Consider the following 17,509-nt stretch of genomic DNA (forward strand, 5'->3'; position numbering starts at 1 on the left):
ATAACAATAAGGTACCGCAGGGTTTGTGGTATATGGCCAATGTAACATAGCTAATGGCTTTATCCAGGCACTCCCCGTTGTGTCGTACATAAGAACAGCCCTTAGCCGTGGTATATTGGCCATATAACACACCCCCTTGTGCCTTATTGCTTAATGATACCTCCGTGTTTGGCACCAGTATCACAGAGGAAGGGGTAGAGAGAGGCCCAACTCGGCGGAAAATCTGTCTCCCTCCAGCAGGTGTTGTTGTTTCGCCACCAAGCAAGGAGTTTTTGTGTGGAAGTCATTGAGAGAGTGTCGAATTTGGTCCAAAAAGAAATGAATGGCTTATTTGCTACGTGAAGTTTATTTGATCTAATAGAAGTTTCGTAATGCTTAAGTTGTTACGAGTTTACTGATAGAAGTAGGACACAGGACATCCCGGCAACTTTGAGAAAAAAAACATATCGGAGCTTCAAGTTCCTTGGCGTCCACATCACTAAGGACTTAACATGGTCCACACACACCCGCACAGTCGTGAAAAGGGCACGGCAGCGCCTCTTCCCCCTCAGTAGGCTGAAAAGATTTGGCATGGGCCCTCAGATCCTCAAAAAGTTATATAGCTGCACCATCGAGAACATTTTGACTGACTGCATCACTGCTTGGTATGGCAATTGCACCGCCCTTGAACGCAACGTGCTACAAAGGGTGGTGCGGACAGCCCAGTACATCACTGGGGCCGAGCTCCCTGCCATCCAGGGCCTCTATATCAGGCGGTGTCAGAGGAAGGGCCAAAAAAATTCCAAAGACTCCAGCCACCCAAGCCATAGACTGTTCACTCTGCTATCGTCCGACAAACGGTACTTGAGCATCGGCTCTCAGACAACAGGCTCCGAGAGACCGCTTTTACCCCCAAGCCATAAGACTGATGAATAGCCAGACTGCTAATAGTCCCAAAGCCACTCCTGTGTTGTCTTGACTGTGTGCTTAGGGTCGTTGTCCTGTTGGAAAGTGAACCTTTGCCCCAGTCTGTGGTCCTGAGCACTCTGGAGCAGGTTTTCATCAAGGATCTCTCCTGTACTTTGCTCCGTTCATCTTTCCCTCCATCCACCCAGTCCCTGCCACTGAAAAACAACCCCACAGCATGATGCTGCCACCACCATGCTTCACCATAGGGATGCTATTGATCATGACGCTTGGCTATCAGGCCAAAGAGTTCAATCTTGGTTTCATCAGACCAGAGAATCTTGTTTCTCATGGTCTGAGAGTCCTTTAGGTGCCTTTTGGCAAACTCCAAGTGGGCTGTCATGTGCCTTTTACTGAGGAGTGGCTTCCGTCTGGCCACTCTATCATAAAGGCCTGATTTGGTGGAGTGCTGTAGAGATGGTTGTCCTTCTGGAAGCTTCTCCCATCTCCACAGAGGAACTCTGGAGCTCTGTCAGAGTAGCCATCGGGTTCTTGGTCACCTCTCTGACCAAGGCACTTCTCCCCTGATTGCTCAGTTTGGCCGGGCGGCCAGCTATAGGAAGAGTCTTGGTGGTTCCAAACTTCTTCCATTTAAGAATGATGGAGGCCAATGTGTTCTTGGGGACCTTCAATGCTGCAGAAATGTTTTGGTACCCTTCCCCAGATCTGTGCCTCGGCGCAATCCTGTCTCGGAGCTCTACAGACAATTCCTTCGACCTCATGGCTTGGTTCTTGCTCTGACATGCACTGTCAACTGTGAGACCTTTATATAGACAGGTGTGCATTTCCAAATCATGTCCAATCAATTGAATTTACCACAAGTGGCCTCCAATCAAGTTGTAGAAACATCTCAAGGATGATCAATGGAAACAGGATGCACCTGAGCTCAATTTCGAGTCTCATAGTAAAGGGTCTGAATACTTATGTAAATATAGTATTTCTGTTTTTTATTTGTTAGAAATGTTAGAAATTTGCTAAGATTTCTAAAAACCTGTTTTCGCTTTGTCATTATAGGGTAATGTCTTGAAAAAAATTGTGGTAATCAATTTTAGAATAAAAGTAACGTAACAAAATGTGGAAAAAGTGAAGGGGTCTGAATTCTTTCCGAATGTATACCATATACACACTCACTCACACAGACTACACTGTCACTCCCACACAAAACCCTCACACATTCACAAACACACATACATACGCACATTCACTCTCTCACACACACACTTTTACACACATAATTTGCTGCTGCTACTCTGTTCTTTATTTACTCGTATTATTTATGATCTAAAAGTGGTCTTTGGGCCCGTTCGACCTTGCAGCCGACTTTAAAGGCGAAACTGACTAATCTACAAATCATCTTGCACCATAAATAACTACATAATATTAGTTGTAGATTAGTCAGTCGGTCACTATTTACCCATGATGCATCACGGTTTTGACGCACTCGAGTGCATGCATTTTCCAAAGATGTAGAGGTCCTTGCTGTCTCAATTGCATAGCTGAATATTAATTGCATACTCCTCACTACTCGCTCCTCACCTCATTCTCGAAATCCATTGGAAGAGAGGGTCAGCGGGGCGGGACCTCTGGCATTCTCATCCAATGGGTTTTGAAAAGGAGACGAGGACACAAGGAGCTACAATTGAGATTATCCCACTGCAGCAACTCACACACTTCAACTTGATTATTGAGGCATCATTTTCACTCGCCTTAATCAAAATATTTTCAGACATCTATTAGCTAGCTAGCTAAAGGAAAGCTATGCATATTTACCTCTATGGCAATCTTCATGGAGGTAGACAAGATGGGGCTGGAAATTGTGCAGAAATGACAGAAAAAGTTCTGACGAAGCACGTGAGTCATTGTGATGATTAAAAAATATATATATATTTGTGGCCACTGCTCATGCTCTCAAAATGTCAGTGCCCAGAGAAGACATGTTTCCGGACTAATCTCAACGGTGAGCTTGAGCGGTGAGGGAAAGATGCCGGAAGTGGATGCTGAGTTCGAATCAAGCAGCGCATCGAGCAAAGTTGGTGAAGACGAATGTTCTGAATGGACAACAGTAGTATCAAAAACTGCAACAAAAAGGAATTGTCTAAAATTGGAGTGGAGGATATGTGTATGAATGATAATGAATCGCTTCTTGTTGGGATGCTTTTGTTGAGTAAAGATGTTTATGTGGGAGACCCGTTTTGAGGTGTCAAATGTTGAAGTATGTGCTGGGAAAAGTGGAGTCTCTCAGAGTTACCAGGAGTGGTCTTATTTTGATTAATTGTATTTCTGAAGAACAGAGGAAGATTACAGTGAGCCTCAAAAGAATCCGAACAAAATAAGTTTTGTTTTGAACTTCGGAGTAGAGCACCCGTCAAAGGAGTCATCTCAGGGGTGACGTCAGATGGTGAGGATGAATACCTCCTAGAGAGTTCCTGGTGTGGTTGGTACCCGGCGTTTTGACATGCTGGGCAAATGGAGACAAAGAAGAAAGTCTGTCGGTCGTGGGTTTTTTTAAATAAAGAGCAAATACCTACGCATGTGAAGCTTGGTTATGTAAGATATGCTGTAAGAGCTTTCATGCTCAAACCATTGCGGTGTAAGAATTGTAAAGGATTTGGCTATATTTCAAGTGTGTGCAGACGGACAGAGTATACTGAAGAACGGTGTGTAGGACGACTGTGTTGCAATTGTGGTGGGGATCATGATCCCGAGTTCCTGGAGTGCCCTGTAATGGTGAAGGAGATTGAGGTGGCAAAAGTTAGTGGTCAATCGAATCTCCTATGCGGAGGCGATTTAAAATAATTGAGAGAACTAGTGAAGATATGGTAGTGGACAGACCACAGCCTGTACTAAATGTTTGCTGCCAGTCAAAAGATACCCTGTGTGTTAAAAAGGTGGATTTTGTGGTTATCTTTGCCACAGTTATAAACTGTACGGCACAATTCTCAAAGTCTAAGAAACTGGACATTATTGTGGCTGCGGCAGAAAAGTTTTTGGGACTTAAGGATTTTACATCTGAAGACTTGCAAGGGGTACTGTCACCGGAAGACCCGCCCTCCCAGGTTCAGATCTGTAAAAAAATTATTTATTTATTTGTTTATTGGTACTTTATTTTTTTGTAGTTTGTTCCGTTGTTGGGAATCCTGTTTCCATCCCGCACGGTAGGTGGAGGGATGCACATTAAATTGTGCGATTAAGCAATAAGTCCCGAGGGGGTGTGGTATATTGGCCATATACCACAAACCCCCGAGTTGCCTTATTGCTATTATAATCTGGTTACCAACGTAATTAGAGCATTAAAAATACATGTTTTGTCATACCCGTGGTATACTTTAGTGATAATGCCCGAGAAGCCGGTGTTTGTTGGATATATTGGCACAGGTGTTAGGCCCGAGACGAAGGCCGACAACCCAAAGAAGATTGGTGTCAAGGGCAAACAGAATGAGCAATGCGCCAGACCGAGTTCTGGAGGGGAAATGGAAGTGAATGAGGGTGAGTTAAGTGAGGTGGAAGGTGTGAAATGAAACGTAAATCACAGAAAATAATGCTGTGGTGGCAGCTGCAAATAAGTATTTGGGTATACGAGATTTGACTTAAGAAGAGTTATAGGGTGTGTTGAGTGGTGGTGTCCTGTCCTCCCAAGCCGTTGGCATGGTGCAGGAGCAGATAGAGTAAAGGTAGTGGAATAGGGTAGTGGGTTCTTAATGAGTGTATGTGTAGCCGGCGCGATCTGTTCGTTGCCGACTACTGCGTTGTGTTCCGGTGCACTGAAGACAAGACACTGGCGTACTTGAAGGCACTTTATTGTGTACAACTCTCTCAATCTGTTCAACATCAAAGAGAGAAAATGTTCAAAACTCTACCCTCGACCAGAATCCGCCTCTCTCAGTCGAGTACAATGCAGACTGAGAAAAGCATGACACCCCTCCGTTTATAACCAAACCAACACTCTAGAGGGCGCACTTACACAACTAACTCTCCCAATATCTGTAGACTACACGAAATGCTGAACAATACAATATTTTGGTGAAATCAACTCACAAAATAAAATAAAAAATAGAAAATGAACGGTTGCAAAAATCTGTAATTCTTTGACCTGTTACATTCACCCCTCTTTAATTTCACCAAAATCCTTCACACTTCGAGGGTGGAAAATAACCAAAAACATATAGAATAAAACTCTTGTCCACTTGGTCCAAGATAGCCCTGGGACTCCATTTCCCATATACAGCGTATAAAGCTACTTACAAAGTAAGTTAAAAGAAAACAGCAGTTGATCAGGCTACTGCCCCTTCTAGTGAATATGATGCCTTATACATCATATGAAATCTTGGAACACTTTCCCTCCAATATGAACATCTCATGACTCAGGTCATACTACTGGTAATAAAGAAAAATATCTTAATCTCAAAAATGTATCTAAAATAAAGAACGGAAAGACAGTGACCTTCTGACTCCTGTAACAAAACCCTTGGTGAGTGGTTTTGCACCATGTTCTCTATCAAGCGATCGACTGCCTTAACAACCCTGCCAGTACGTGTTCTGACAACCTGACTTTCAAACCCTTGTACTTGGGAGGGTATCTGACTATCAATCAGTGTAACAGGTGAATTGACGTCCGAAGACCCTGTCTCATCTAAGTCAGGAACATCAATTGGGGCAACAGAGTCAGTGTCAGTCATGTGCAAATCAGGGGGGTCACTGGAATCCGACAAGTCTCTCACAGGTGAGTATTCATTTTCCCCTTGGCCTATGACCTCTTTAGACTGGGCTCTCGTGGGTGTCAGTTGAACAGACTTCCTGGACAGAGAGTGGGGCGTCTCATTCTCCATCTCAGACTCATCATCTTCTCCAATAGACTCAGAGTCAGAGGATGCGTTTAACCACGAACATGTACGGTCCTCAGAAGCATCTACTGCTAGGCCACTCAAAGCATCAACAGAAGGAGGCTGAAACTCACTGGCCACATCCGAGGCAGCTCCATTCGTCTCTTCATCGCTTAGTTCTGGCATGGGCAAGAAGCTCACGTCCAACATCAAATTCCGATGAACAACTTTTGTTTTCCCACTTTCGTCTCTGACTTTGTAAACGTGAGTCTGAGGGTTCCGGTCTATGATGGTATACATAGTGGCTTCCCACTTATCCGCTAACTTCCTCTTCCCTCTCTCTGCTTTATTAGCTAACAAAACTCGGTCGCCAATGTTCAAGTGGGTTCCACGAACTCTCTTGTTGTAGCCATCAGCTTGATGTTGCTGTCCTTTCCTCGCATGCTGCTGAGCTATGTCGGCAGCCACATGGAGGTTCGCCATCAGTTTCTCTGCATAGGTCTTATAATTCACCACGACTGAATCCCTCAAGACTTGTTTGAAGACCATGTCTACTGGGAGTCTGGGGACTCGACCATACATCAAATAGAATGGAGGATATCCAGTTGTTTCATGAGTGGTGGCATTATACGCAAAAGTCAAAGTCTGTATCTGTTGGGCCCAGTGTTGCTTAGCTGTCAGGGGTAGGGCACGCAACATACTGCCAAGTGTCCTATTGAACCTTTCGGTTTGCCCATTTCCCATGGGATGGTATGCTGTTGTGTGTGTTTTCATAATCCCTGTGAGGCTGAGGAGTTCAGCTATGAGTTTGCTTTCAAAATTGGCCCCTTGATCAGAATGTATTCGCTCTGGGAAACCGTAGATGCAGAATACGTTATCCCATAACTTCTTTGCTATTTGCTTTGCAGTTTGGTTTACGCAGGGAAAGGCATGAGCCAATTTTGTAAAGTGGTCTGTTATGAATAACACATCGACAGATCTTTGCTTACAGTCCTTAGCACTCCAAAAATCAATGCACACCAGCTCCATGGGTGCCGAAGTGCGAATGCTCTCCAAGGGAGCTCGGGCAGCTGGTTCAGGGGTCTTTGCAAGGATACAGCGTTGGCAGCATTTCACATATTCCTTGATGTCTCTTCCCATTTGCGGCCAGAAGAAATGCTGTCGGGCGAGGTGTGCTGTTCTAGCCTGCCCTTGATGCCCAGCGAAATCATGCACACCAGCGAGAGCTTTGGCCTTCAAGCTAGCAGGCAGCACAAACTGATACCTCTTCTCTCTGCTTAATGGGTCTTTGGTTACCCCTATATAGGACTCCGTCCTGGACTTTTAGATGATGCCACTGCTTGCACAGTGTCTGGGTCATAAGAGCTAACCTCCTCCTCCCTCGCCTAGGTGGTGGCTCACCCCTCTGAATGAGTGGCAGGACTTCCCTGATAACTGGATCTATTTCCTGGCTGTGCCTCAGCTCGCCGATGGAGAGGGCTGGAAGTGTGTCTTGTTCTGAGGGCACCGCCTGGGGAAGAACATTGAGAAACTGTGTTGCTCTTATCTCTGCTCCCCTTTCCCACTCTACATGAGCTTCACAAGCAGATTTCACATGAGAGGGTTCTTGACTGCCGGCCAGCCTGTCTTGAGTGGGGTCCATAGTTACACAGCACCCTGCATCAAGTGCCTGGAGACACTGGGTCTTACTCCGGAAGAGATCTTGGACTTTCTCCTCTTTGGTTCCCTCCGCCTCGGCCAAAAGACTTCCATAGGGCTCACTGATCAACCTTTGGCTCACTGATTTAGCAAACGGATCTCTACTCAGGGCATCTGCCACAATGTTCTTTACCCCAGGAATGTGTTTGATACTGAAGGTGTAGGGGGAAAGCTTTGCCACCCACCTCTGTTCGCAAGCATCAAGTTTTGGTTTGGTCATTATATAGGTCAAAGGATTATTGTCGGTCCACACTGTAAAAGTGTGGCCTTTCAACCAGTGGCTGAATTTTTCACAAACACTCCATTTGAGCGCCAAGAACTCCAGTCGGTGAGCAGGATACCTCTTTTGTGAGCCAGTGAGGGTCTTGCTGGCAAAGGCGATCGGGCGTGCCTTCGTTTCTCCTTCTGGTATCTGGGACAGAACCGCCCCAAGGCCATCAAGAGACGCATCAATGGACAGAACCAAGGGCTTAGTAAAGTCTGGATGGCTAAGGACCACACAATTCAGGAGCTTCTCCTTAAGGCCGGCGAAAGCGGAATCGCAGTCAAGGGTCCAATCCGCAGGTTTGAGCTTTCTGTAGACTCCCGCATTCTGACTGTACTTCCCGGCCTTTCCTCTCCGTTTCTGGCCAGCTGTGAGAGCAAACAGGGGTTTTGCGATGGAGGAGCAATTTGGTATGTAGTGTTGGTAATAAAATACCATCCCCAGGATCGACTTCACTCTGCGAACTGAAGGAGTGCAGCCATCATCTTCCATCAAGTCCCTCTTTGACATTTTGGTGATGACCTCGACCTTCTCTGGGTCAACAGCAACACCGTCACTGTCAACGATGTGTCCGAGAAACTTCACAGATCTCCGCAACAGATGGCATTTTTTTGGACTCAACTTTAGATTGTGCTCCCGTAGCCTCTGGAAAACAACCTCTAATCTGCTGAGGGCCTGCTGTTCATTGGGGGCAAATATCAAGAGATCATCTAGGTAGCACAAGAGACTGCTGAAGTTAAGATCGCCAAAGATACTCAGCATCATCCTCATGAAGGACGCTGGACTGTTGCAAAGCCCCTGTGGCATTCTGTTATACTCGTGCAGGCCTAATGGTGTTGTGAAGGCGGTATACTTTTTGTCCTCCTCATGCATGGGCAAGTTATAAAATCCAGACGTGAGGTCCATGGTGCTGAAGACAACATTACCGCCAAGGGCAGCCAAGCAGTCCGATTGATGGGGCAAAGGATGAGCATCCTTGATAGTTCTTGCATTCAGCCATCGAAAGTCTGTGCATATCCGGAGGTCGCCATTTTTCTTCCAAACCATCACGAGTGGAGAAGCATATTCACTCATTGATTTCCGTATGATTTCCTGTTCCTCCATCTCGGTGAGAACTTGGCGCAGCTTTTGATAGTGGGCTGGCGGCACTCTGCGATATGGAAGACGGAAGGGACGGTGCGTCAGTGAGGCGGATCCTATGGGCAAAGCCCTTGGCTTCTCCACAGTCAAGATTATGCTTTGAAAATATATCCTGATATTTCTCCAGCAATGTCACAAGTTGGAGCTTGGTGGAGGGGCTCGCTTCACAATGATCAATGTCGACATTTCCTAGACCAGACTTCTGCAGTCTGTCTTTCAGGTCACCGTTGTCGTCCTGTTTCACATGAGTCACTCCAACAGAGCCAGCATCACTCTGACAGGAACCCTGGAACAGTGTGAGATCTTCAGCTGCAACACAAGTAGAGACGTCCGCAAGCTTGCTGTTCCTTTTCAGTGTGAGTGGTTTGTCTGAGATATTAGTGATTTTCATGGGAGTCCAGCCATCTCCCCATAGCGGTGTTACCACTCTCCCCACCATAATGCCCCGAGGCACACACCTGGAGGTTGTAGGCTCCACCATAACTGTACTCCCAGGTGACTTGGGTATATTACTTGGCAGTCTTCCCCACAGCAGGTACTCTTGTTTGGGAAGGAGAGTCACCGCCTGAGTTAGCTTCACTGTCCCTACTTTTCCTGGAACATCTTCACCCCTCCATCTTGTGAGACTGGTCATCATTTCTAGAAACTGTTCGCCATCTGGAGACCCTTTTGTGTTGCTCGAGATAAGTGTCCAATAACTGTTCTCGTTTTTCAGCTGATGCAGTACACGTTTCAACATGTTGGTGCCTACTATTATGTCGTCTTTCTGACCAGTGATCACCAGAACTGGGACCATGCACTTCACCCCATACAGACTTAGTTCCATGTCATACATGCACTTGGGGCGCACTTGTACTCCTCCACAGCCAACAAGGATGATATGCTGTGAGAGTTCTTGATGTGGGGTCAAGACGCTATCCGATAGTAGTCTCTGCTCTGCCTCTTCACTTATCGTGCAGGCCATTGAGCCTGTATCGAGGAGCCCTTGCAACTGAGCACAGCCATTAACTGTCACCGGTGCGTGAAATAACTCACTGAACGTCTCAACTCTGTGAATATTCTGAACAATTACCGTGCAATTATCAGACATTGCTTTACAGACATTGACATACATCTCCTTCAATTCTTCACTTTCTTCAAGGGTTGAATCTTCAACGCTCACACATCCCCCTTTCCGTATGTGAGCTATCTAGTTTAAACTGGCTCCACCTTGCTCAGAGTTAGGTGATGTGTGCGTTAACTGTGGCTGAGCGTTAATTCTTGGCCGGCGTTGTTGGCATTCTCTCTTCCAGTGGCCGGGCTTGTAACAGCCCATACAGAGGTTCGCCTGTCTACAGTGTGCCGTAGTTGAATGTTCGGCAGACTGACAGACTTTACATCTACTCTGAACAATGGCTGCTGGCCCCCTGCTTGGTGGCACGACTGCTGTTGTGTGTGCCGTCTGCTCTAGCACACGGTCCAGCAAGCCAATGAGAGACTGCATGCAGATGCTCTCTGTCTGAGGAGAGGATGGAAGCCCCATTGCCTTTGGGTAACCAGTAAGGTCTGTTGGGTTTTCAGCAGCGACTGTCTCTGTGGTTAATGCCTGAGCATGTGCACCAATGTTCTTTGGCCGATAAGATTTGGCTTGACACATTGTTCTAGCCTCTCTCTGATGTTCAACGAGGTGTTCATGAATCTCATTTGCTGTCCACTTTTCAGCTGTTTTGCACTTTAGGACACTTGCAAGAGCGGGGTCGGGACAGTGTTTCACCAGCATCATTGTGACTTCGTGAGAGGGGTCCTCAATGTTTCGCCCCTGCCTTCTCAGACACTCATCTGCGACATCCACAGCCTTGTTCAAGCGTATCCAATAGTCCATGGGACTTTCTCCGGCCAGAGAAATTGTGTTATAGAAATCTGCTAAAGGCATAGAGGAGTAGGTTAACTCACTGAAATGTTGTTTCAGAATATCAAAGACGAGCTTGGAGTTCTCAGCTGGCTGCAGCGATGGCATACTGCGCAGGGTAACTTTAACAATGTCTCTAGCCTTTCCCATTAGTCTTGACATTATCTCCTGGGAGTGCTCTTGCGGGTGTACACCCCTCTTATTCAGGTAAACGCTCATAATCTCTTCCCACTCATGCACTGTGTGTTTGTCTGTTCCATCACCCCCTGAAGTACGGCGGCTCTTTGACATCTGTCTTCATGACTAACTTTACTCCTGTCATGTTCAAATCAGACTGTCCATATCCTAAGTTCAGGCTAGGCGTAGGAGTGGTTTGGTTATCTGCACTACCAACAGATCTCTGTAATTGGCTAGCAATGTTCTCTCCTATTTCATGAGCTAACTGTGTGATGAGACTCCCTAGGTCTGCAGAACTCACATGTGAACTAGACACTGGCTGACGTGGAGAATGTTCATCTGTTTGGGTGTGAGTGTATGAAAATGCAGGACAGCCCACTGAACTAACGCTGCTTGCAATGTCTGGAGCATCTCCTAAGCTACGCATGTGTGGTGCGGGGGAATATTCATCAGTGCGTAAGCGTGTGGACGAGAGTACAGGTCTGCCTAGTATACCAGCACCCCTAACCGGCGTGCTCTCCACCCTACTCATAAACCTGCCCCTCCCCAGGCTTACCCCTGCAGCATCTCCGACACTAAATGGTGTCTGCGCATCCTTACCATCAGTCATTTTTAAAAAAAAAATAGAAAGTTGTAATAGACTATGGTAATGATATGTGAATCACCAGAACATGTGAATATGAAAAAAAAATTGTAAAATGATAGGAGTAGCTGAGGTAAGCAATTAAGAGCTACAATTTACACATTAATGTTTGCCCTTATACTTGTCAACGTTCCGAAGAGGTTCCTACTCGTCACAGCAACCACCGGCGATCACCCTGGCGATGATCTGAAGCGAAGATATCCGGGTCACGGCACCAATGTAGCCGGCGCGATCTGTTCGTTGCCGACAGATCGCGTCCAGTTGGGGGCGGTAATGCAACATATTGGATGCCAACTGCCGTTAAAGAAGTAGAAGAGTCAGCGATCTGTCGGAAGTAGGTGAGCCACACACATTCTTTAGCACAGTGTCTGACAGATCTGTGTTCTTTATTTTCCTGTAAGAATTCGTATAGTTTGCTACCAGCCTGAGCTCAACTTGCTTGTTGTTTGCTGGACAGTTAAGTATTTTTGGACTAATTTATTGCATTGTGACTAGACTGTGTACTGTGGTGGTTATGAACTTGTCAACATTTGCTTGAACCTTGCGCCTAGACTGTCCTAGTTGAGGATGCTGTGCAGGACGGAGAGAAGTTTATCCACGACCGCGATATGGAGTGGCATGTCAGGTGGTGAGGACAAGTTTGCCTAAAATGAAAATATTTCGATGTCTGTGGTCATTTTTATTGAATGTGCATGTATTAGTAATCTACTCTGTCAGTATTAATTTAAAGAGATTTATTTCAGAATAGCAAAGTTTGGCTCTATCATTGTTTCAAGTAGGGTAATGTAATAGCACAACTATACAACTGAATGATGGAGCCAAACTTGGAGCTATTCTGAAATAAATCCGTTTTTAAATTAATACTGACAGAGTAGAGATTACTAATGCATGCACAAACATTTTTTGCTCTTGCTAAAAATGTTATCCATTGCTGTTACCCATATACCCATTTTGTAAGATAAGTGCATAGTGTTTGCTACTACACAATGGTTCAAGGCAAGCAGAACTTCACTCTTCTCTGATGTCAGTGATAATAGCTGAAGTGACACAGCCCTCTCTTGGAGTTGGGTACGAGCTGGGAAGGGCACTGGACATGCACAAGAAGATCCTCTGTCTGCCCGACCCTCCTTCTGAAAAATGTAAGATTACAGTTTGACTTTGAGATAAAATACCTAGTAACCAGTGACAATTAGTATTTGGTGCATCATTGATTTAAAATTAGCATGTCTAATTTAATTCCATAATAGATATCACGGCAAGCTGTAAACATTTAAACAATCACACATTTGAAACCGTCAAAACTTTATGTTGATTTTATTATATTCTAGTCTTTTTAACCTACTGACCTTATATGATATTTCTTCTATCCCTATGTCCAGCGTCATGCTCAGAGGGGCCGATGACGGGTCCCTGTTCCAGGTGCGAGACTACAATGAGGAGGAGGTGGAGGGCGTCCTGGAAGAGTACTTAAACAGACTCATCAAAGTATAAGAAGAGATATAGTTATGATTCCCACTTTGCTGTCTGTCAATGGTTTCTCAAAAATAGTTATGAATCAAGATTTTTGAATCGAGATTCTATAGATATGATGTATTATGAATATATTTTGTACATACTGTAAGTAAATGTAGTCTTTTTACAGATTTCATATGACTTTGTTGAAGGCTTGTAAATCTAAATCATAAAGCTCACATCCATGGTGCATGGGCTATTTTGCGCATTGTGGTTTGCTTCATGTGGTAATCAGTAGATGCAGGTACCTCTTTGTCCACTGGGTGTCACTTGCTCCCTAAACCAAGCAGGGCTCTTTTCACATAAAAATGAATGATATCCTAAAATTGACAGATGGTTGACATATTGAGCTTGTGAGCTATTTCTCACTGACACAACAAGAAAATGTGCTTAGTACCAGAGTAGGTGAATGATTTACCTCTCTTTAAGGCAATCATAACACTTTCTCTCATTCAGTATTTCAATCTTGGGTTCTATTTAGACTACTACCTTAGAGCTCTGTATGCCTATAAGGATAGATGGAATAGTGGAGTGGTGCCAGCTTGACTTGAATGTTAACAGGCAGCGGAGCTGTGGAAGGATGGCAGAGGCCTTTCTACACAGGGGAATACATTTCTGCCATGTGTCCCTAAAGAGGCAGCTGCCATTGTGGCACAAGCGTTCTTGCCCACACAGGCCCAGTTGTCGGCACTCTGCACTTCCATCACCTCTGAAACTGTATCATAATCCTCTCCATGTCTTTGTTTCATTCCTAAACTGTGACAGGTGACCAAGGAAACAGCCAGCTTTAGAGAAAGAATAAATCGTTTTTGGTTCACACTAGGCCCGTCTCTGGCAGTCTTGAGTATCATAACTGTCTGTGTTCATTACAAAGTTAAGGCATTCATTTTCATTGCTGCCAATAACAGGCCTTAGAGGAGTAATATCAGCCAAGGAGGGATGTTGCACCTCTCTCCTAAAACAACTTGATTGGTCTTCTCAGGTTCACGAGCTCATATTTTATGGGATCTGAATGCATGACTGTTTATGGACCATCATACATCAGTAAACAGTTCCCATTTGTTTCACATCAGTACCAGTTGACAGAGCACAGTGATGATGAAGCTGTACCCAGTTGGAGGCACACCATTAGGCTCCCGTAGCAAACCATCTGCTTCAGGGATAAATCCTCATCAGTGGTGATTAGGCAGAATAACTGGCCTTAGGTCAGTGAAAACCTCAATGAGAGCAAGGACAACTCCACTACCTTGTGCGGCTGCTAGTTTAGGGATTCTCATGTTATTCAATTTTTTTTAAATATAATTTTTGCATGGTCTGATCCCTGACTTTTCAATTGGTAAAATGATATTAATTTTGGTGTGTTGCAACAATACTATTTTATGGTAACTTGTGTTGTGATGACATGCATGTTACAGATTAGCTCGATCACTCTCTTGTGTGGTGAACCTGAGGGGGGAAACTGTCTAGAGCTCTTTCCCACAGGAAGTGCGGACTCAAGTTTCAGGTTATTCTTGGGATCTCCATAACTTCCTCTGCTGGTCAGGTAACATTTCACCTTCGCCAGGCATGATTTGGCAAATTCAGGGGTTTAGGAGCTGAGGAAATATTGATGGTGGGATAAGAGCCCTGAGATTCAGGAAAGCTACACGGTTAAGTGTTGAATTATGTAAAAACAATGTCTTGCTAAAAACTACTTCAGGTCACCTATTACAGTAGTGGCATGAAGAGCTGAGTCTGAACCATTGGTGGTTTTCTCCTGGAAAATAGAGTTTCAGAATGCTTTTTTAGATTTGACACTTTGTAGCAAAGGGACAGTAGCTAAATTTACATCCAATTGGCGACAGATTTTCATGTGAATATTCTAAAATCCACTAAAACAGTATGCGCATTTTCCTACCAGAAATGTTTCCATCTTGTGTATAAAAGACTGCGTTAATATTGTAGTTCACATAAAATAACTTTTGCGGTTAACTTCCCATGTACCGAATAAAAAATCGAAGTTAAATGGGTTTCCATCGCAGTTTAAACTCTACTGGTGGTTTTGTCGCGTTATATAGTGAATGTGCCCACTCTGGTCTTGGCACGTGTGCTTTAGCAAACAGCGTGCAGATACAGTGCGGGTATAGCCAACATGATGAGATCATTCATTATGGACAAAAAGAGCGAGATTATTTTTATTTGTCAAACGGCAGCAAAGCATCGATCATCATGTCACCAGAATAAGACCCTCGCCATTTATTGGAAAGGAGCATCAAGCTCACCACTGTGCACTTTCATCACCCTGTGAAGTTAATCATAATTTATTTCATTTCTAACCTAATAAAACTGCTTGCTTTCCTGAGTCGTAAGGACCACACAGCATATCATCGCGTGACTCCCAAGTTTACTTCGATATAATGGTTTTTATATCAATATTTGGACATAAAGGCGTTTCCGCCGGCATTTCTCGCATAATTAATTTTACAGACAAAAAGATCCCACCTTGTCTAGCGTATTTAGTTTTGTCGAAATTTGTTAAGTTTACTGACATCAGGCCTGTCGACATGTACAGTCGTGGTCAAAAGTTGAGAATGACACAAGTATTGGTCTTCACAAAGTTTGCTGCTTCAGTGTTTTTAGATATTTTTGTCAGATGTTACTATGGTATACTGAAGTATAATTACAAGCATTCCATAAGTGTCAAAGGCTTTTATTGACAATTACATTAAGTTTATGCAAAGTCAATATTTGCAACCCCACACATGAATGGTCTCAGGATGCTTTACTGTTGGCATGACACAGGACTGATGGTAGCGCTCACCTTGTCTTCTCCGGACAAGCTTTTTTCCGGATGCCCCAAACAATCGGAAAGGGGATTCATCAGAGAAAATGACTTTACCCCAGTCCTCAGCAGTCCAATCCCTGTACCTTTTGCAGAATATCAGTCTGTCCCTGATGTTTTTCCTGGCGAGAAGTTGCTTCCTAGCTGCCCTTCTTGACACCAAGCCATCCTCCAAAAGTCTTCGCCTCACTGTGTGTGCAGATGCACTCACACCTGCCTGCTGCCATTCCTGAGCAAGCTCTGCACTGGTGGTGCCCCGATCCCGCAGCTGAATCAACTTTAGGAGATGGTCCTGGTGTTTGCTGGACTTTCTTGGGCGCCCTGATGCCTTCTTCACAACAATTGAACCTCTCTCCTTGAAGTTCTTGATGATCTGATAAATGGTTGATTAAGGTGCAATCTTACTTGCAGCAATATCCTTGCTTGTGAAGCCCTTTTTGTGCAAAGCAATGATGACGGCATGTGTTTCCTTGCAGGTAACCATGGTTAACAGAGGAAGAACAATGATTTCAAGCACCACCCTCCTTTTAAAGCTTCCAGTCTGTTATTCTAACTAAATCAGCATGACAGAGTGATCTCCAGCCTTGTCCTCGTCAACACTCTCACCTGTGTTAACGACAGAATCACTGACACGATGTCAGCTGGTCCTTTTGTGGCAGGGCTGAAATGCAGTGGAAATGTTTTTTTGGGATTAAGTTAATTTTCATGGCAAAGAGGGACTTTGCAATTAATTGCAATTCATCTGATCACTCTTCATAACATTCTGGAGTATATGCAAATTGCCATAATAAAAACTGAGGCAGCAGACTTTGTGAAAATTAATATTTGTGTCATTCTCAAAACTTTTGACCACGACTGTACTCGCATAAAATGGTTGGATGGAAACCAGGTTTGTGTCAAAGATAAATGTGTGGTTTTCAATTGCTTGATTGATTTACATTTTACATTTTAGTCATTTAGCAGACGCTCTTATCCAGAGCGACTTACATGAGCAATTAGGGTTAAGTGCCTTGCTCAAGGGCACATCGACAGATTTTTCATCTAGTCGGCTCAGGGATTAGAACCAGCGACCTTTCGGTTACTGGCACAACGCTCTTAACCACTAAGCTACCTGCTGATTTGAGCTGTCACACTGTTGTCGTGTAATTTAGGGATAAAGACAGAACACATACCATAGGTATGTGTTCTTAGATATTCTATACCTGTTGTCAGGATCATATCTACACTGAAGTGGAAGCATTTAGGCAGTTATACCAGCACCGTGTACAGGAAATAGTTCACAACTTTATTGCACACAATTCAGTATAAAAAAAATAAGACTCATTGCAAAAAAGAACACATACACATTCCACATTAAATTGCAGAAAATAAATTACATTTACAGCTTCAAAATACAGTTTTTTATTTGCTATTACAGATGTAGGATCTTAATTTAGGAAAGGGAAGGGAATTGGATCACCCTGTTTCAGGGGAACTTTGCTGCAATGCAGGACATGTAAAACTTGTGTATTTGAGGTTTAAAAAGGCTTCTGAAGTTTAATTTCCACTTTGACATTTCACAACCACTACAAAAATGTCCATTAATTATAATCCACAAAAT

At 44.3% G+C, this 17,509-nt stretch overlaps 1 long non-coding RNA gene across 1 annotated transcript; it reads left to right on the top strand.

Moving 5' to 3' along the window:
- Positions 1-11,928: 11,928 nt before the first annotated feature.
- LOC121582808 lies at positions 11,929-13,892 on the top strand. The gene is made up of 3 exons (XR_006003406.1): positions 11,929-12,204; positions 12,605-12,715; positions 12,956-13,892. It is a non-coding gene; the product is annotated as an uncharacterized LOC121582808 (long non-coding RNA).
- Positions 13,893-17,509: the final 3,617 nt, after the last annotated feature.

The sequence above is a fragment of the Coregonus clupeaformis genome, chromosome 1 (genome assembly GCF_020615455.1).
Source record: "Coregonus clupeaformis isolate EN_2021a chromosome 1, ASM2061545v1, whole genome shotgun sequence".
Taxonomy (NCBI): domain Eukaryota; kingdom Metazoa; phylum Chordata; class Actinopteri; order Salmoniformes; family Salmonidae; genus Coregonus; species Coregonus clupeaformis.